General features: G+C 35.1%; 1 long non-coding RNA gene across 1 annotated transcript in view; it reads left to right on the top strand.

The window, feature by feature from the left end:
• LOC120224121 overlaps positions 1-20,869 on the top strand; it is a 122,502-nt gene that overhangs the window by 1,640 nt on the left and 99,993 nt on the right. The window contains exon 2 of the long non-coding RNA XR_005526467.1: positions 8,182-8,285. This is a non-coding gene — a long non-coding RNA (uncharacterized LOC120224121). The remainder of the gene's footprint in view (positions 1-8,181; positions 8,286-20,869) is intronic.

The raw sequence follows: 20,869 nt of genomic DNA, 5'->3' as shown, positions 1-20,869 counted from the left end.
CATATTCATTTAGATAGCTAACATGCATCTCTAAGTTAGCATATCCCAAACAGAATTCTGGATTCCTGCCACCATGCCCCCACCCAATTTGCCCTTCCCGACTGCAATTAATGAAACTGTCCACCTAGTTGCACAAACTAAAATTTTATAAAGTATTGTTGATTCTTCGTCCTCTGTATGCGAATTCTATATTGTACTTCCAAAATTTTTCCAAAATCTATTTGCATCTCCACTGCTACTACTTCAGTCTAAGCCACAACCATCTCTTCCATGATCGCTTATGGCTCTCAAATGACTCCCCCAGGCAATAAAAATATACTGTAAACACCTCAGTCTAGTTTACAGGATTTTACTCAGTCTGGCTCTCTCCTACATCTCTTAACTCATCTAACAGTCTTTCTTCACTAGACCCAAGCCATTCTCACCTACTTCCTATTCCTCAAACATGCCAAATTGCCTTGAGTCTGGCATTTGCCCATTACCCCTTTTCCTGGAATGTTCATCTCCAGATCAAGTGGCTGTCTTCTTTTTGTCATTCATATTTCAGTTGCTTTTAAAATTACTATCTACTTATCAAGAGGCCTTTCTGGACTATCCAATAACAAGTGGCTCCTAGTTAATGCCTTTTGCATCATTATGACACTTATCACTTTTTCTGTTTACTTATTTTCTGTATTTTTCATAATTAAGTTCTTTGAGAGTATGGACTTTGTTATTTTTAGCTATGTCATTTTAACCTAGAAAAACACCTGGCATATGGTAAATGTTTGTTGAATGAGTGAATTAGATACTCAAAAAAATAATAGCTCATGTAAGTGTTAGGATAATATTTCATAGTAGTGAACATATGAATTCTGCTCCTTGGTCATAGATGGGAGGTTCTCATTTTATATCTAATATTTTCCTAAAAATTATAAATATAGTGAGTTCGGGACCATACCTATCCGTTTTACATCGCCCAGCCACTTACCACAGTATGTGGTATATGTATTTGTGACATACATCTACAAATTACTATTTGTACTAAATTGTTTATGCCCAACATTTTGTTGGATTTTTTTAAGGGGGTGAAAGCCCAGAGGTATCTTTTAAATACTTACAATGGATATTAACAATTACAACGAATTAAGGGAGTAAATGTTCTCAGTCATTTCAACTAAATGTCCTTGTAACTAGCTGCTACTGTCTCTCAGACAATAAACTATGTGACACTGTATTAAAGGAGGTCACTTTCAGTATTTTTTAGCTGGAAACTTGAATGATTTCATTTTAGACTTAAAAAGTATTTACGAATTGTTAAAACTGTATTTTTAAAACGTTTTTTTGCCTGCAGTCCATATTAAGAAATACATTTTACATCACACAGTATGTATAAATATATATAAAACTGAAACATTTACCAGCTAGCCTTACAATGTGTCATGCCCTCTATAGTTTCTATTCAAATTGAGTTAGTTTCATTTTATTTTCTGAAAACACTAGTTGCAACCCATTAATGGGATAATGTCAGTACTTTGAAAATGATTGGACATTGTATATGTTTCCTAATCTGATGCCCTGAAGTGGTGTTTTGCTCAAGTTCTTGCCACGAGTAGGTAACAAAAATGGTAAATATATATGAAGGAGATCAGCTGTTTAGATCCTAGATAAAAGATGAAATCTTCACAAGAAAAATATACTTAAGGGAATTTTTTTTACCAATAGTACCCTCTGAAGTGGGAAAATGTGTGTTTATATGTTGTTACATTTTATATGTCTAATAAAACATACCCTCTTCAGGCACAGTCAGGAAAAACCTGGTATGTCAGTGACGAGACTTTTTATTCTTCTTTAACATTTTATAATATAATTATAAATGTAAATTGAAAGAAATATCTTCTATAGATAAAATCATAACCCTGAGAATATAAATAAGAGTGTACTTTCTATAAATTTACTTTTATAAAATACTTTCAAAATGTTACCTCTCACCCTCTCCTTTGAAAAAGAAGCTTTCATTCATGTATGTTAAAAATATTTAATTCCAGGGGCGCCTGGGTGGCTCAGTCAGTTAAGCATCCAACTTCAGCTCAGGTCATGATCTCACAGTTTGTGAGTTCGAGCCCCGTGTTAGGCTCTGTGCTAACAGCTAACTCGGAGCCTGGAGGCTGTTTCAAATTCTATATCTCCCTCTCTCTCTGACCCTCCTGTATTCATGCTCACTCGTTTTCTCTCTCTTTCTCTCTCAGAAATAAATAAAACATTAAAAAAAATTTTTTTAATATTTAATTCCGGGGGCGCCTGGGTGACGCAGTCAGTTGAGCGGCTGACTTCAGCTCAGGGCATGATCTCACAGTTGTGGGTTCGAGCCTAGTGTCGGGCTCTGTGCTGACAGCTCAGAGCCTGGAACCTGCTTCGGATTCTGTATCTCCCTCTCTGCCTCTTCTGTGTCCGTGCTCTATCTCTCTCTGTCTCTCAAAAAAAATAAATAAATAAATATAAAAAATATTTTTTTTAATTTAATTCTGTTTCTCTGACGGAAGGCTCCCCAAGCATTGGTGACAAATATCAAGGAAATATCCCAACAGCCAAATATTGGATCATACCATGTTAAACTCCATGGGAAATACTATCTCATTTAACGATCTCAGTAAAACAATGAAAAAAGCACATGATTGTCATCTATGACGTGTCTTTTTTATGTGACATTATTGTATGATTTTCCTTTTTTTGACAAGCTCATGTTTGAATAGTTAGAATGATAATACATCAGAATGAACTCGATTCAGAAAAGAATAACTTTGAATAAGCCTATATTTTCTTTGAGATGGGATAATCTCTATTTATTAAGCCCGATTGGCCCACAAAGCACTTTGGAGTGCTTTCATGATGAAAGTTTACTTAATTCAATTAATATCTTCTGACATTATGAAAGACTAAAGCAACTTCTTAAGAGTAATAAACCTTATGACATTTACAATATGGACATCATTTAACAGGACGGAACATAATGCCATTTTAATTGAGTTTGCAATATCCATCATCATCATCAAATCACTTATTTAGAATATACTATCTGTTTTCTATGTCTTAATCATGGTGAATTAAAATATCCCACATTATGTGGCACAGTTTATAACTTCTATTTACTATGACAATTATCCATAAAAGTCAATTAGCCTCAGTACAACTTTCATATAAAATTTACTATAGCTTTTAAATCATGTTATTGTTTCTAATTAGTGAATCATAACCATAAGTCCCTTTGTATTTAAGGGAAAATATTATTTCATCTTAATTCCATGTCACTAGATTTTCACTGTGACACATTCACATTTGAAAGGAAGTTCTCCTTAGGGTTTTATTTACCAAAAGCCAGATTAACAGAGTTGTTTTAGGAATCTTCTGAACATTGTTTTTTATTACATTTTTTACAGATTATGTAATCTAATATGGTCTGTCCAAGCAGGATAGCCAATACCCTCTTTACTGGCACAATTGTAGCATTTAAGCACTTCTAGTTTTTCCGTCTTTGCCATCATTTGCAATATATATTTTTTTAAATGTTCCAGCAGTTCATTCTACATCCCAATTATATTATTTTAGAAAATAAAGGAGAGTCTCTGGGAAACATTTTCAGTGAGATCACTTTGGTCCTTTCACAATGGAATTCACAAACTGATAATTACTGCTTTGTGCCATAGTTGTAACAGTGAAGAGGAAAGTACATCCAGAAAGAGTACACCCAAAATTTTTCCCACATGAGCAATAAATTAGAGCTGTTACTTTTTTGAGATTTATAACCATACTTAAGAGTCCATGTTTTAAATGATATTTAGTTAATTTCCCCAAAGTGCATATTCTGTTCTGATATACACGTACATCTGTGCATATGAAACAGTCCTTGTGCAGAAATGGTTTTGTAAACATCCTTTTTGGGTACCAAACATCCAGGAGTCTTTACAAACTTATGGTGACCTGATGGTCTCTGGAGCCCATCTAGACCTCATTTTCTACAATAGAACTATAACTAGATTCTTTACTTGAAAAAATGTTCAAAAAAGTATTTATTCATAATAAATAAATTGCATTATGGGTAAATTCCCATAACAATATACTGAGTATTAACTGATACATTTTTTTCTAAGTACATGTTATTCTGTTAACAGACACAATTTTTGTTTTTCTACAGTTTCTCCTGTAATTTGTTAGCACCACTCTAGCCACAAGTGTCTTAAGCTGTTTATTCAAACCTGTCGTTCTGATGTATCTTACCCTTGCCATCAGGCCACAAGTTCATTTCCTCTCTTTTTCTCTCTATGGGTCATCTTTTTCTCTCTATGGTCATGCTGATCACCACTGGCTAGAATTGACTTAAATACCAGTAGCAACACTGAGCACAAAGTGTCCATCTTATCTTACAGATCATAAATTATATGCATTTTTGCACATACAAGAGCTTTCTTGGTGAACTCCATGGATTTATTTGGGAAAAGGCCTGGTTTCTTGGCAGAATTTCACTAAGAAAACTGCCCATTCCCCGAGATCCATTCTACCAACCTCATCCATTTCTATCTCATACCTGTAGAAATAGCACAACCTCAAATGGTTTTTTTAAACTTATGTAACATAATTTTTAAATTCTACTTAAAATTCTTTTTTCTTAATTGAAGTATAGTTAGCTTAATGTTATATTCTATTCAGGTGTACAGTACAATGACTCAACAATTCTATACATTACTCAGTGCTCATCATGAGAAGTGTACTCTTAATCCCCTTTATCTACTTCATCCATCCCCCTAATTACCTCCTCTCTGGCAGGCACCCATTTATTCTCTGTATATAAGGGTCTGCTTTTTTGCTTGTTTCCTTTTTTCTTTGCTTGTTCTTTCTTAAGTTGCACATTTGAGTGAAATCATAACGGTGGTTGCCTTTCTCTTCTTATTTCACTTAGCATTATAGTCTCTAGGTCCATTTATGTTGTTACAAATGGCAAAATGTCATTCTTTTTTATGGCTAAGTAATAAAAAATCATTACTTGTGTATTAATTGTGCATTTTCTTAGTAAATGCGCTGCTGAAGCAAGCACTAATTGTGCATTTTCTTTATCTACTCATCCATATATGGACACTTGAGTTGCTTCCATATTTTAGCTATTGTAAATAATGCTGCAATAAACATAGGGGTGCATATATCTTTTTGAATTGTTTTTGTTTTCTTTGGGTAAATACCCTGTAGTGGAATTACTGGATCATGTGGTAATTGTATTTTTAATATTTGGGGGAAACTGCCATACTGTTTTCCACAGTAGCTGCACCAACTTACATTCCTACCAGTAGTGCACAAGTGTTCCTTTTTCTTCACATCTTGTCAACACTTGTTATTTCTTATCTTTTTGGGATTAATTGTTCTGACAGATATAAAGTGATATCTCATTGTGGTTTTTTATCTTAGAACTGTGAGGTAAGAAGCAATAAAATTGTGCTTTAAACCTGCAACTCAGTTCAAATTGCTGCCACCTCACTAGAAATTTTGTGAGCAATAGAATATTTTAACTTCCTTCTGCCATTATACTTCCATTACAGATTCCTTTGCATCTTTTAATAATGGGTTTGAGCATTTCTATGGGTTGGGTGGGAGCTGCAGCCATCAAAGGAGGGGGTTTTCAATTGATGCAGTTTTCTAGCAATAGCAAGATTATAGAATATGAAACATAACCTCTATCTGATCTTGAGAAGACATCAGACAAACCCAGACTGAGAGCCATTCTACAAGAATAACTGACTAGTATTCATTAGAAAGTGACAGTGACATACACGTTCTTCTAAGCTTTTAGACAAATGTTTAGTCCATTGACAGATTTTAATGTCATATATGTGGTGGCATTAAGTGTACAGTCTTAACAGTTGTGAAAGTCCCCAAAGTAGTTTGTATTAATTACAAATTGTACATACCATGTTATAGAAGGTGTGGAGTTTCATTACATTCCAAGGTAGCAGCAATGGATCATTTGCCAACACATGTCTACATTGCTCTCTAAACCCAGGTTGCCTACTCTAGCTATGTAATTAAGCAATTTGAGCAAGTTATTTTAACTTCATTGAACCCTAGTTTCCTCATATGTCAAATGAGCATATTAATACTTGATTATAACAAGTATTACAAGTAATAAACAATTTCTGACACAGAGTTTGACGTATGGTATAATACTCTACAATTATATACCAGTTATTGAATACTTACTGTCTATCAGGCCCTTTACAAATTGCTCTTTGTCAATTATTTTATTTAGTTTTTACAACAACCCCACTTTGCAGATAAGGGAATACTTTGGAGAGGTTAAATAACTCCCCCAAACAAATTATGATATACCGCTTCCCAGAGTAGGAGCTTAGTAAAAAATAGCTTCGTCATTTTGTTACTCTGGGAAGGGAAAGCTTGGGTGGGGAGAGTTTTAAGACCATGATGCATATTTGATGCCCATGAAAGAAAAGAGTAGGAAGTTAGAATAGACAGAAAGAGCTTCGAGCCATGATTTAGATCTGACAAAGTATTAGCCTGATCATTAAAAAAAAAAAAAAAAAAAAAAAAAAAAAAAAAAAAAAAAAAAAAAAAAAAAAAAAAAAAAAAAAAAAAAAAAAAAGCTCTGAGCAAAGAATACCCATCAGAGGAGAACCTACATTGGCCAAAAAATGACAAGGCCCTAGGACCACCACAAGCTCAGTTGTTGGCTAGGGGCTGCCTGCTCAGAGGCTGAGATAAATTTTGAAGGCTTTAATAACTAAAGGCTGTCAGCTTCCTTGAACGCCTTGCAGTTGAATAGCAAGTTCTTTCTTGAAGTAAGATTCTAACAGTGCAGATTAGCCCCACAGGAGGCATTATTATTATTATTCCATTCTGGATGTAATCTTCCATTTTTGTTCAGAGGTAAATCTCCTGAAAAACTAGCTAGACTCCAAAGCTGTTTAACATAGCTATTAGACATGGAAATTTAATTTCAACTCCACAGAATATCTTCCAGTTTATGATTAATAGCTCAGCAATGGTTGCTTTGTATTGAAGAAAAAAATGGTATATTATATATAGCCCACAGAGACTTGAAAATTTGCTTGTTGTCTTATGAGACACTGATCAGGAATTATTCATTCTTTTCTTGGTATTAGAATTTATGCTACAGCCATTGATAAATTACCTAGGATTTCATATTTCTTTCTTTTTTCAGTCAGATTCCAAATACATACATGTAATTTAGAATTTTTAAACATCTTTCCAAGAATAATAGTATAACTGAAAAATGGCAGCAGTTCTAAAGTTTTATAACTCAAGATCTCCATAAAGTATTAGAGAATTCGAAAGATACTGCACTCACGATGCCACTTGATAATTCACTGAGTAGGTGCCATACTATCATTAATGATTGCTTGTTAATAAACTTAAGTAAGGCCAAATTTTATTAATACTTTCCCCCAAAACACAGAAAATTGATTATAGGTCTGAAATATGAGTGGTGCATAAATCCAAAGACCCTCGCCATCAACCCTTCTGAATGCCAAGACAGTCCTAGTTAGCATTTGCTCTGCTGCACAGATGCCCTTCTAGAAAGGGTATTGCAAGTGCTTTATATATTCACCTGCCAGAATGAATGATATAATGAAATTGGTGCCTAATGGGAGGAGGCACACTGCTTTCCAAAGTCAAATGAATAGCAAAGTTATTGAAAGAATATACCTTTTAAAGAAACAAAGCAACAAAAGAGTAGTGGTGAACAAAGGAAAACTCTAGCAGTTATTTTCAGGGAGCAGTTAGATGGGACACAAGCTGTGAATCAAGTTTGTAAGAACAAAATATGCATTTTTATATAACCCAGTTTCTATTTGAGTACCTTCTTAGAAGAAGACAAAAATTTAATCTCAGTTTGGAATTTGCCCCTGCATTGCTGTCTTCTTTTTCAAAGCTATTCTGACTTGTGTGAAAGTGATATTTAGATATCGAACAAACCATGGGGCAAGGTCACTGACTGTGATAGGAGCTTTCAAGATGGTCCCCAATGATTTTCACTTCCTCTTTAGCACACAATGCATGGCACCTCCCACAATGAATATGGGTGACCCATGTTATCAATAAGATATTTCAGAAATGATGAAGTATAACTTTTGAAGCTGTAATAAAAGACATTGTAGCTTCTGCTTTGCTCTCTCTTAGATCACTCTGGAGAAGAAAGCCCCCATGTCATGAAGACAATCATGCAGCTTTACAGAGAGATCCACGTAGTGAGGAACTGGAGTCTCCTGCAACTCGCAAGTCATGTGAGTGACACATCTTAGGACTGGTCCTCCATCCTCTCAAGACTTCAGACTCAGCTGATGTAGTGAGTGCAAACTCATGATCTATGTTTAGCCAGAGCAGCTCAGCTAAGCTTTGCCTAAATTCCTGACCTACAGAAACTATGTGAGAAAACAAATGTTTATTGTTGCTTTAAGCTGCCAGTTTTTGGAATGAAGTGTTATATACAACAATAGATAACTATTACACCAAACAGAAAGGATGTAGATACTGGTATTAGTGCTTATGCAGCTTCCTGGAGCCTCCTCTGCTATTTGAGGCATTATCCTTGGGTTTGGGGAGGATAGGTGATTCTGGGTAAATGGCTATTTATCAGTGAATGCAAAGTACTTTGATAATTTATCAACTAGTACAGCCATACCCGTTCTATATCAGTCATGCTTATGGAGTCTCAAGGCATTGGGAAGCCCACGTGGTCTTCCAGTTAGCGGTACAGCCCTTGTTTCTCTCCACAAGTGCCCCCAGGTCTTGAGGCTCTCCTAACTACTTTTGGATCACATGGGAATTTGAGGTTCCCTCCCTATGCATATTTCCAGTTTTTTTTTTCTCGGTCCTTTCACCTCCTCGAGATCCTGAGGCGATATAAGGCTTCTCTCCCTAGAAGCCTCCAAACTTGAATTTTATCAGTTCGCCTTGAGACTCCATTTCCTTAGTACCCTGGCCTCCATTCCCCAACCCTGTGAGAACAATATTTCAGTCTCAAGGAACATACCCCTTCATCCTCAGTGCTTTATGCCCCAGGCATTGTCTTGTGATTTTTCCAGAGGCACCTACATATATCCTCTCTGATGAGTTTTGAAAACCAAAACCAGAGAGGTGAGGTTCCTGACTTCCCAGTTTTCTCCCTGACACTCCCTGAGACCGTAATTCAGGGTCTGGAGGAAGGTGAGGCAAGTTTCACTCTCAGAAAGATAGGCAGAAAAAGAGAATATCACTTCTTACCTTAAAAATGTTATCCCACTGACCTGTCTCTAGAGAAATTAATATCTGCCCACTAAAGAACTGTTGTACTGGCTGGGACAGGATTATTTCCCCAAAGTTCAACAGCCTCTAATTATAGCTGTTTGCTCTAATTCTATGATGATTAAGCAACACTTTGGTTTGCTTTTCCAAGTACCTAGGCAGGTACTTGAAGGAGTTATTTTCCTCACAAAACCTGGGAGGAAATAAAAAAGAATATGGATACTATTCTTCATATTTTGTATCTTTTTCCTACAAAGATCGTTGTCTGACTTCCCCAAGCTGGGGCTAGGTACCCTGCTCATATGCTCCAGAATTCCTTCTCCCTAAAAGCACTTATCCCACTGTATATAATCATTATATGTCATCATTTGTGTCTATCACTAGACTCTAAGCTCCATTCAACATTTGTGTGTCATGTTCATGATCAGTCCCCAAGGACTCAATAATTATCTGTAGAAAGGCAGAAGCTCCATTAGATCAATGCTTACTAATTTGGGGCTTTATGACCCAGTAAAATTTCCAGGAAAAAGGTGAAGGAGCCAATATAAATTGCCAACTTTTTATTTTGTTAAGGGAGGACATTAAAAGTAATAACAATTTACTTTTATTAATAACAAATTTCACATAATTTTATCTTAAAATTGCTATTTTAACACCAAAGGAGTTATAAGATTTACTAAAGAACAGTCCCTGAAAAGGAGTAAGTTTAGCTTCTTTACCAGAGACCAGTTACAACTTCTTTTTATTTCTTAAATAGTTTATTGTCAAATTGGTTTCCATATAACACCCAGTACTCATCCCAACAAGTGCCCTCCCCCATGCCCATCACCCCCCTTCCTTTCTTTCCCACCCCCATCAGCCCTCAGTTTGTTCTCAGCATTCAAGAGTCTCTCATGGTTTGCCTCCCTCCCTCTCCCCAACTATTTTTCCCTTCTTCTCCCTCATGGTCTTCTGTTAAGTTCCTTCCAATCCACCTATATGTACAAACCAGTTGCAACTTCTATCTGAATTGGCACCACATGGCAGACATATTTAAGAACTGCTGAAACGTCTTAAGTCCCTTCCTACTTTCAGATGGATAAAAGTCGATTTGAAATAATTCACGTATTTTCAAGGTGGCGACTTGTAGACTTTTTTTAAGGAAACACTCCCAAATAGCTAAAACTTGTTTCCTGTTCTTACTATCTATGTCTTTAAAGAAAACAAAAGTCACTGAATGTCTTGGCACATGATTCTTAGCTGGGACTTACTAGCCTCTTCAACATTTCTGGATTCAAAACACTGAAGGAGTGAACATATTAGAAAGTAAGAACTACTGTAATTTTGTTTGTCTTTGAAACATGTTCAGGGAAGGGCTGCTCTAGTCTGATCTAAGAAGAAAAATAAAATTATAGTTGAAGTATCATTGCATGACGCAAAACATTTCTGGCAAATTTATGTTGAATATAGCTCTTGTCTCATAAATTCAGCAAAGTTCATTTTGATTAAACTGTGCACTAAAGCAACATAAATATATTATTAGTGTTTCATTTTACAAATCAGAAAAATCCTTGACAAAACATTAGATATGTAAAGACCATTTTCATTAGAACTGGAGCAGAAGGTACTGTTATCACTGCAAATAGGTGTGGTATCGACAGATGGCAAAGACAATAAAGAAAACACAGAAGCCATGTCTCTATTTTAAATGTCACTTATTTTGAGAACCCATGGGATAAATTACAGCAGCCTTTGGAAAAGGAGAGACGTTAAAACTGGGAGATGGAAAAGATGAAGTCAGTGATGATGTAATCTAGACCCTTGATGACACAGGAGACTCCCTTAAAGATCCCGCCTATATGCTGTGTCTGTTGTAAGGCTTCAGACAAGGACAGATTTCTGAATCTGAATTATGCCTTCATGAGTATCTTTTTCCTTATTTTTATTTTTCTTTGTATTATAACTTCCTTGCTGTCCTGAGGGGAAAAAAGAAAAGAGGCCTTAATATTCTGGTTTTAGTCCACTTTTTCATAGTGTAGTACAAAGAATAGAATACTGAAAGTAAAGACATGTTATTTTCTGTTGTAAAACAATTTCACAAGTAAATTTCACAGCTGAAGTCCAGCCTCTCAAAGAAATAGTAGATAAACAACACCAACAAACAGGAATAAACAGTAGAAATCTCATGAATTATAGATCTCTATACATTATAAACTGTCCAGATGAATTATGCTATTTATACATAATGCTTTTTGCCTCATCAGAATTCTTCAAAATAAAAGAGTAATACATTTGACTCTGGTTTGAAACACACAACATATAAAGTAAAACTTGTGAAAAGTAATCTGTTTTAACATTGATCATCCCAACTATGATACTACTGAATATATTAACTTAAGGAACAATTGAATGGCCACAAATGGTATTTATGATTATTATTAATGTAGCCTGATTCAGTATGAGAATGGGGCACAAGACCACATTTACACTATGTATTTTTAAAAATGTAAGCTAGTCTTGCAGATTTTCATTTAGTTCATGAATAGCTTATAATACCTTGAGCCATTAATTTTGAACAAAAGTTTACCCATTTCAAAAATGCTAGGAAATGAAAAAATGATGTTGATAATATAATTTTTTGAGAAGTGCTAATGATAAGAGTTAAATAGTTTAAACTATCAGGAGCTAAATTTGGTTTATTACTTACAAAAATTGTTATAATTGTCAGCAAGATATCACTAAGCAGATACTTAAGTGTCAACACAGACAAGATTATCAACCGGAGCTGCATGCTAAGCACAATTAACTGAAAATCCAAAGTTCAACCAGAGTACACTGATCTGATTCTGAGAGTTCTTCTCTGAAATTTCAGATTATAGTCACTTTAGAGCAGGTACATGAGTTAACTTAAATAGACAATTTATTAGTTAGAAAAAATAAATATATTTGTTTAATTTGAGAGGGGAAAAGGTGTGTATTACTCAATAAAGTATAAAACCACTTTCTGTTGAAAGACTTAGGTAGCTAAGCTTCTGAACTTTATCTGAATTACCAGTGGGCAAAGCTAAAAGGAGACAGTTGTTGGGGCGCCTGAGTGGCTTAGTCGGTTAAGCGTCCGACTTTCGCTTAGGTCATGATCTCGCGGTAGTGGGTTCGAGCCCCGCGTCGGGCTCTGTGCTGACTGCCAGCTCAGAGCCTGGAGCTTATTTCGGAGTCTGTGTCTCCCTCTCTCTCTGACCCTCCCCTCTTCACGCTATCTCTCTCTCTCTCTCTCTCTCTCTCCTAGAAATAAATAAAAATATTAAAAAAAAATAAAAGGAGACAGTTGTTTCTGAATGTTTCTGAAGAAATTGTCACTAAGGGATAGACACTCAAATGAAATTGTAGGCACACAATTAGTGATCTAAATAAATATATGACGCAAATATACAGACATGCCATTTCTCACAGCTACTGCCAAAAAGAAACTCTATCAAGTTTTTTCAATTGCAGTTAATATATTAAAACATTGATATTCCTTGGAATCCTAAAACTTTGACTTGATTTCTCACTTTACCAATTATTCATAACATGACCTGGCATTGGTCCTTGACTATCTCATTTGATAGAAGATAGTAATACCTACCTTAGGAAGTTATTAAGAAGATTAAATGTGAAAATGGCTATCAAAGTATAGCACAATACCTGACACATGAATAAAATAAACTTTAAGTGGTTAAAAAATAATCACTGTGATGAAGTCATTTCATGGACTAGTTCTATTTTGTTTTCCATTCATCATTCAGCTCTAGTACAGGATGATCTAGCAAACTGTGTAATACTTCCTTGGTGACAGCTAAGTAAAAGCCTGAAGTAGATTTGAAAATAATATCTTGGAAGAAACAAAGACAATTGCTATTTGTTACATTTTTATCCACACTTTACTAATCCATCTACTTTAAATTTATAAAATCTGCAGGTAGTTGTTCTAAATTTTCAGCCAGATAGCCAGGAAGCTCAAATTGTTTCTTGAGTTTATAAAATAAACAACTGCCTGCTCGAAAAGAACATGTCCATGGGGGTGGAACATGCCTCCGTGGGTCAGTCGGTTGAGCATTCAACTCTGGATTTCGGCTCAGGTCATGATCTCATGGTTGGTGAGATCAGGCCCTGCATAGAGCCCCACATTGGGTTCTGTGCTGACAGCTCAGAGCTTCCTTGGATTTCTCTCTCCTCTCTCACCTGCTCACTCACTCATGCTCTCTCTTGCTCTTTCTTTCTCTCTCTTAAAGTAAATAAATAAACATTTAAAAAAAAACTCTTTAAACTAACTTGTCCATGAAGATGTGGAATGCAACAATATTATAATCACATCTGTTCTCACATCTCTTCCCACACATAACAAAAACCAAACCTCTCTAACCCTTAAAAACACTACTGATAAACCCTGCCAACGAAAAGATTTTTTCTTCTGTTTCTTCTCTTCAGAATTTCTCCTAATGTACTTAAGGAAAAAAAGCCAAGATATAAGTGTCATGTAACATAATTTTACTTTTTTCAGCTTAAAGAGGAGGTGAAGCAGTTCTCAAGAAAAGAACATATGGGATATTTTAATGAGGGCTAACAATGCTGGTTCAAATAGCTTCTGTGTTAGAATCTAATATATTTCTTCCAGCTCATCACTTATCCCAACCCTGTTACTTAATGTTTATCTACATAGGATATAATATAGATGCAAATGCAAGAACTGGCTTCACATAGTGAAAAATATAAATATAATTTTAATCCTGTAATATAAAGCAAAACAACAATACCATGAACAATAACTTCTGAAAACTTTTCCTATGACACAGTGTCTACTCTCATACCATTAATAGCCATAATGAAAATCTTCAAGTAATAACTCACATCACCAGGGAATCATATTGGCCTTAAAATACTGGTCATTTGTGGTAATGTTTCTAGGATGAAAAATAATACTAAGAAGTTTCCTATAACTTCCCTAATTTAGAACTTTCATACGTGTGAAGGAAAATGATTCAAAAACAAGAAGAGAGACACACATTCTTCCTTATGCTTTTCACATTTCACTGCTTTATTTGGGATGCCTGGTAGTCAGTCTAATTTGGAGTGTCTATTTTGTTTGGAAGAACTAGACTAGGAGTGGAAAGAAACCTTCTGAGTCCTTATCAAGAAAGCTGGAGAGGTAAAGCAAGTGTGTTAGTCAATTTGCCTATTTGTTAATCTCTTCTCCTCTTCCACAATCCCTGCCAGTGAGTATCAGGTCACAGGACAGATCCCCCAAACACAGACCACAGCTGATTGGATTAATTGTAGGTACTTGACAAGCTGAACCAATCAGATTCATCTTCCAACATTTGGAATTAGAGTTTAGAAATTCTACTTAGCAGCTTCCGGCCATTTAGGGAGACCTTGGAATGGCCATGTTTGAGCTTGCAGAAGTGAAACAGAAGTCTCTATAGAGAAAGAAAAAAAATTGATTCAGGCACATAACAAAATGAATAAGAGTTCTTTAGTCCTGGAGAGAGAGAATAGAGAGAATGAAATCAACAACCTTAGATCTTGATGGCATTGTTTCCTTGTTCCAGTCTCTCAAAACACCTGCCCCTGAGTTTTTTAAATAGTGTTTTATCTGTTAAATGAATTCCCCTTCATTACTTAGCTGGTTTGAGTGAGTCTCTATTCCTTACAACCAATGACTAAGGTAAGAAGTAAGCCTAATTTCACTTGGAAACAAAGTTTTACAGAAATATATTCTTACAGTTACTATTATTAATTTGGTAGAATGTGTATGACAGTTTGGATCTTTTGGTTGTTTTTAAAAGGTAGTACAAAGATGCCAAACAAAAGCATAAATTAATGAAGGCATTAATATAATGTGAAAGTAAGAGAAATATTATTTGATCATACTAAAAAAAAAATCTGTTACCAAATAGAGCCCAGCTTTACACCTAAAAGTTCTTATATAATATTTAAAGTTTACATATAAATGAAATATGTAAGTCTTAACTGTTTTCCAGTCTCTCTCACCCCTCGTTATAATCTTGGATTTTCCTTTTTATACTATGTAGATTTTTATTTTTATAAAATATATGTACATAGTTTTCATTAAGGTAAATTTTGCTAAAATAATTATAATAATGCCAATCTTCTTCACCCAAACCAAATACTGAATTCTTCTAAATATGTTTCTCCTGCTATTTCTGTATTTCTAAATAATGTAGTTTACTTTTGTCTCAGTATAGCAGTGTTATCTCTGCCACTGCTTTTCTTCCCCTTTGCCTATCTTTTTTGCTTTTTTTCAAAGACCCAAATTTATTCAAACACCCAAATACATTTTGCCATCATAGGCCAAATAGAACACAACAATTCTTCCTTACGTCTCTACAACCTTCATTTTTTCCTGGAATTAGTAACTACTTAAAGTGTTCTTTTGCCAGTTTTTATTATTCATTTATCTAAATTTCCTGTAGGTTTTCAATACTGTTTTTCAGTGTTCAGTTATCAATTTCTTCTTCGTCTGCTTTTATTTCTCTTCTATGCCCTGTTCCAAGCTGGACTGTTCTTTTTTTTTTTTTTTTTTTTNAATTTTTTTTTTTATGTTTTATTTATTTCTGAGAGAGATAGACAGCGTGAGCAGGGTAGGGTCAGAGAGAGAGGGAGATACTGAATCTGAAACAGCCTCCAGGCTCTGAGCTAGCTGTCAGCACAGAGCCTGACGCAGGGCTCAAACCCACGAACTGTGAGATCATGACCTGAGCCGAAGTCGGACGCTTAACCGACTGAGCCACCCAGGCGCCCCCAATCTGGACTGTTCTCTATACATTTCAGTTCTGGGGAATTTTCTTTAGATGTAAGTAATTCTTTAGATAATTTCATTCCCTCCATTTTCTTGTTTGAAAGTTGGAGCTTTTGTTGAATCTTCTAAATTCTTTGTTTTTCATTTCTTGTTCCCCATCTCCTTGACCTTCTTGTTCCACTTTTTGGGAAATGTCTTCAATATTATCTTCCAAATCTTCCATTAAATTGGTCTTTTGGGCTACCTTATTTTTTTATTTCTAAGTCTTCCTTGTTCTCTGTGGTTTTTTTTTTTTTTAAATAGCATGCTGTTATTGTTTTAGTTAGCAGTAATCATCTGTTATCTCTCTGAGAACACTACTTAAAGTACGTTCAGCTCCTTTCAGTGTCTATTTTCTTTAGATGTTTTATTTTTTCTTTATCTTGTCTAATGTCTGTCTTTCATGTTGAAGACTTTACTCAATATCTTGTGATGCTCAGCTGTCTGTTTCATATTTAACTGTAGGCCACTAGAATGCTATATGGAAGCACTATATGTTTATGATGAATAGGGTGCCTACTTTTTTTAAATTAGGATCTCTCAAAGTCCGTTTCATTAGGTCTTTTCTTTAGAGTCATTTGGTTCTCCAGAGAAGCATTCTCTTATTCTTCTACCTGGGTGGATATATGTCTCAATATCCTGTATTCCAGGAGCAGAGTACAGAAGGGGGCTAAGAGTCCCACTAATCAGTATAAAAATTGTGACTTATCTTTTTGGCTTCAGCCACATTTCCCTTCCCATACTTCACATTGATTAGTGGTCCAAAGCCTCTTGAATGTAGAAAATAATCCAGAAATTAAAACATTGGTATCCTCAGAGTAGAAGGTGGAGAGCATTACTCAGCTTCGGAGTATAGGGGAGTAGACAAAATCTGAGGATCTAGCTACTTTCAACCATTTTCCTTATTTTTACCACTGAGGGTCACTACCAACTTCCCCAGTACCTTGTGCCTCAATGTCCTAAATCTGTCCAGGTTTCTGTAGGGCAAATTAGACCAAAAAGAAAAAAGGAAAGAGAAAAAAGACAAAAAGCATGTTTTTTTCTGGATAACGTCCTATGTATGCACCCACATAATAACTTCATTTACTGAACACCACTCTCCATCTGCTTTCTATCTCCCAGAGAATTCCATTTAAATCTCTCATCATCTTCATCTCCCTTCATTCTTTTTTGTTCTCTTTTTATTCCTTTGCTTTATTAGTGCTTCAAGAGGATGAGGAAATCAATGCATAGTTAATCAGAAGTTTTCTCCTCATTTCATGTAGTATAAATTTAGATTCCCTTCTAAAGGATTTCTGCTTTGCTCTTGCCAGGTCCTGAGTTTACCCCCAGGATAAAATACTTAAGGGATTTCAATATAAAAAATCCAGAATTTTCCTGAATTTACATAAAGAAATCTCAATTACAATGTTCTATAGTTTTCCTTAAACAAAGAGCAAGATATTAGCCAACAGGGAAAAGCACACCATAATGGTGGTAGCCACAGTTGGCAGAACTATGAATTTTTCGTCAGTGAACACAATGGCTCAATGAGTGGAACAATGATTCAGTATGATCAAGCTGAGTGATGAAGCTCTAGGGATGCCCCCAGAGAAGGAGAATGCCATGTGTTGGCCACTGATCCTATTAATGTGCTCTGCTCTTTAAACTGCAACCTTATGGGCACCTGGGTGGCTCAGTCAGTTGGACGTCCGACTTCAGCTCAGGTCATGATCTCATGACTCGTGAGCCTGAGCCCTGCGTTGGACTCTGTGCTGACAGCTAGCTCAGAGCCTGGAGCCTGCTTCGGATTCTGTGTTTCCCTCTCTCTCTGACCCTCCCCTGCTCACGCTGCCTCTCTCTCTCTCAGAAATAAACAAAACATTAAAAAAAATTTTTAAACTGCAGTTTTAAAAATACAGTATAGAATTTTAGTTTAACCAAAATCACTCTTCATACTGGAAGTCATCTGAACTTTTAAACATTGGCCAAAGTTTTCAAATTACTTTATCAGAGTCAGGAAAGTCTGGTTGTAAACTATACGCTAAGTAATATCAGATTAGTTAGGAAAATAGCTTAGTCCAGTTTAACAACTAAACCTGCCCTTTCTTAATTTCACCCTGCTTCTGCCACCATGTCATAGGTACAACCAATCTGCGGTCCTTGAAAAAGCATTGTGCAACTGTGGGCCTAGGCCAATGTTCTTCCAGATAAACCCTTATAATTTATGCTGACTTTTTGAGTCTCCCAAATCCTCATGCACATAAGTTTTCCTCTGCTATTCTTTTATAGATGCCACATAGTATAGTTAAATGACCACGGTATAAAGAATAAGAGAAGTTTTAGACTTAGTCATAGTTTCTAAGTTTCTGTGAGTGTCAGTTTCCCAGAGTTGTGTGAGTCAAATGACGGATATATGAAAATGCCTTGTATATTATAAAGAAATATGTATAATCCACAAATAAATTCCACTATTTTTAGTTTTTAGAGTGACACTGAGTGATAATTCTGTTTTAGGAATGGATATTTTAATTTTTGTAATAAAAAGAATTTCAATGGATTAATTTAATGGGCCTAACTTTTAATATAGATATTATGACTTCCGGGACACCTGGGTGGCTCAGTCAGTTGAGCATCCCACTTCAGCTCAGGTCATACTCTCAAGGTCCATGAGTTCGAGCCCCATGTTGGGGTCTGTGCTGAGTGCTCGGAGCCTGGAACCTGCTTCAAATTCTGGGTCTCCCTCTCTCTCTGCCCCTTCCATGCTCATGCTCTGTTTCTCTCTCTCTCTCTCAAAAATAAATCAATGTTTAAAAAAAATCATAAAAAAAGATATGACTTCAGAAAAGAAAAATACCATAAGGCCATCTCCAAGTTATGTATTTTTTGTAACTAACTATAGTGTTTTTTAGGGCTGAATTGTGACCTCCACTCTACATTTATATTTTGAGGCTCAACCTCCAGCACCTCAGAATGTACCTTTATTTGGAGATAGCACCTTTAAAGAGGTAAATAAATTAAAATGGGTTTGTTAGGCATAAAACTCTATGCCAATATGACTATGTCCTTACAAGAACAGAAGGTTAGGACATAGAAGACAGGGAGAAGATCACAACTTACAAGACAAGAAGAGAGGCCTAAGAAGAAACAACCCTGTAGACACCTTGATCTCAAACTTTCAGCTTCCAGAATTGTGAGAAAAATATAAGCCACCTAGTCTGTAATATTTTGTTCAGTGAGCCCTAAAAAACAAATGAACTGTTTTAGTGTAAAAAAAAAGGAAATGTCAGTCATGTCCCTGGATAACATGCATCCCTTCCTAGAATTTCACTAATATCCAAAAGGTTATTTCTTAGGAACAGAAAAAGGTTGGTAATTTTATTAATTTAATGTTGTATTTCACAGTATTCCTTATTGTGTTTAGTTTAGTTTAAATTCTACTAATAGATAAAGTGTCAATGTTTTATACCTCATGAATAAAGCTGCTATGTAGTCATGCATTCTGTAGCATCATCAGAGTACACATGAGATTAGCTTTGTTTTTTTGTTTTACCAGATGAAATGTACTGAGCTAAAAGCTCAAATACAGCAAGTATGCAAGCCATTCTCCTGGAAATTTATATGCATATATATAAATTTATGTGCCTGTATTTGTATATACACGTATATAGTCAATAAATTAGAAAGATCTAGGTGAGAGATACAAATTAGCATAGTTCTTTGAAAATTAGCATAGTTCTTCATTTATATTTAAGACCACTTGAATTTTTGAAATTGGTAGTTCAGACATATTAGGTTATTAATATTTAGGTTATTATTTATTGATAAATCAATAAAAACATTTTAAAAGTTTGAATAATTTACTGATATAACCTTACTTGTTCTAATTTATGAATCACAGGAAAAGAGGACAACTGTATTTTATTTAGCCTAGATATAACAAATGTCAAATATTATCTCCCTGAACATTGAAATATAATCTTCCTGTATTTTATTTGTCCCAAGGTATTTAATATACAAGGAGGTTATGTTTGATATAAGTAATGTAGAGTAAAAGGAATATTATCTTGGCATATTCCAGTTAACAGAATGCCCTTATGGGATTTCTGGTTACTTTTTTCTTAGTTAAGAAAAACAGTAAAGGGACATAAAATGTCCTGTATGACTGAGTTATTTTTACCATTTGGAATAGTTTTGCAGCATGCTGGAATTGCTTGGTTTTCAGACAAGTTCTTTGGACTGAAAGGAGATATCCTAGAATCTAGAAAGCCATTTTATTATGTAGAAAAATAAGATATGTAGAAAATTAAAGACTGTTAACCTATTTTTGAATAAAGACTCATAAGTCAAAGATAACATAGGAATCTAAGAAAAGTAATAGTAACAAATGAACATAAGCTGTTTCCTGTAAACAGCATGTATTCTGACTTCTCTCTTGTTCCTATTTGTGAGTTGTTTGTGCTTTTTCCTAAGACGAATGCCTGCACTTGATCACTAGATTTCATGCCCCCCTTTTTTTTTTTTTCAATTCAGGCTGTCATTCCAGTAATTTTTCCTTCTCCTGCTTTATCATTACTACTCTTTCTCATGGATTATAAGCAATAAAACATCATGGCTTCTCACATCAGACTTTTGCACTTCCCTTTCCCCAGCTGTCTCTTATCAAGAACACAAAATGATGTTCACCTTTCTAAATACATACACTATTTCACATTTTCCCCCCTCATCTTACTTGGCTTAAGAGCAGCATTTTAATTGGTTTTTTTTTTAATGTTTTATTTATTTCTA

Source organism: Hyaena hyaena, unplaced genomic scaffold (assembly GCF_003009895.1).
Source record: "Hyaena hyaena isolate Hyena2069 unplaced genomic scaffold, ASM300989v1 scaffold_1108, whole genome shotgun sequence".
NCBI classification, from domain to species: domain Eukaryota; kingdom Metazoa; phylum Chordata; class Mammalia; order Carnivora; family Hyaenidae; genus Hyaena; species Hyaena hyaena.
Note: the sequence above shows the minus strand (reverse complement) of the source record. Positions and strands in the feature narration are given on the sequence as shown.